Below are 756 nucleotides of genomic sequence, written 5' to 3' on the forward strand. Positions count from 1 at the left end.
AGGCAGGACGCCTGGGGGAGGGGCACATGACTGTCCTGCCATTCAGTGTCCCCAAGCCAGGCTGGGGCGCCCGCTCCCCGATGTCCCCCCATTTCACTCTCAAGCCAGGTGGGGGAGGGGAGAGCAAGCCTGGGAGAGGCCAGGTCACACCAGAAGGAGCCGGCGAGACCCAGGAGCAGCCAGGGTCCTCTCAGGGACACGCTGTGGCTGCAGACGGCTGGCCACGCTGTTCCCATGTCTGTGTTTCCTCTTTTCAATGTTTTGCCATACGGTACTTGCTCTTACCAGAGAAGGACAGGCACAGAGAGAAAAGAAGTCACCCCCCGGGGGATGGCCACGCTGCAATTCCTTCTCCTTTATTCTCCTCTTGGGATTTTGGGCACGCGCACACATGTGCCCGGCGTGACTTCCACGTCCTAGGTCTGGCCATGGGGGGTCCACCACCCTCACAACACTGTGGCCTGCTGGCCCCTCACTGTCTCTCCGGCCTCCCTTTCCAGCAGAGCACAGATGTCCGGTAGTCCCAGAGGCTGGGACAGTGCCTGGCACACAGCGGGCTCAGGCCATCTGACCGGCGATTCTGACGCTCCTGGCATGGGACCGAGCATGTGCCGGTCCTCGGCAAGCACACAGCAATGGCAAGAAACCGAGAGGCCGTGTCCTGCGGCTGTGTCAGTTTGGGACAGCAGGTGGCGCCTACCCCTTTCTCTCTCTGGGGTCCTCTGCCCAAGGGCTGTCAGCCCTTCCCCGGGCCAG

General features: G+C 62.7%; 1 protein-coding gene across 1 annotated transcript in view; it reads right to left on the reverse strand.

Annotated features, from left to right (window-relative positions):
• The window catches only part of SERINC2 (serine incorporator 2), a gene marked incomplete in the record, with an annotated part of 25,203 nt that overhangs the window by 15,069 nt on the left and 9,378 nt on the right, over positions 1-756 (reverse strand).

Source organism: Tupaia chinensis, unplaced genomic scaffold, assembly GCF_000334495.1.
Source record: "Tupaia chinensis unplaced genomic scaffold, TupChi_1.0 Scaffold000573_1, whole genome shotgun sequence".
NCBI classification, from domain to species: domain Eukaryota; kingdom Metazoa; phylum Chordata; class Mammalia; order Scandentia; family Tupaiidae; genus Tupaia; species Tupaia belangeri.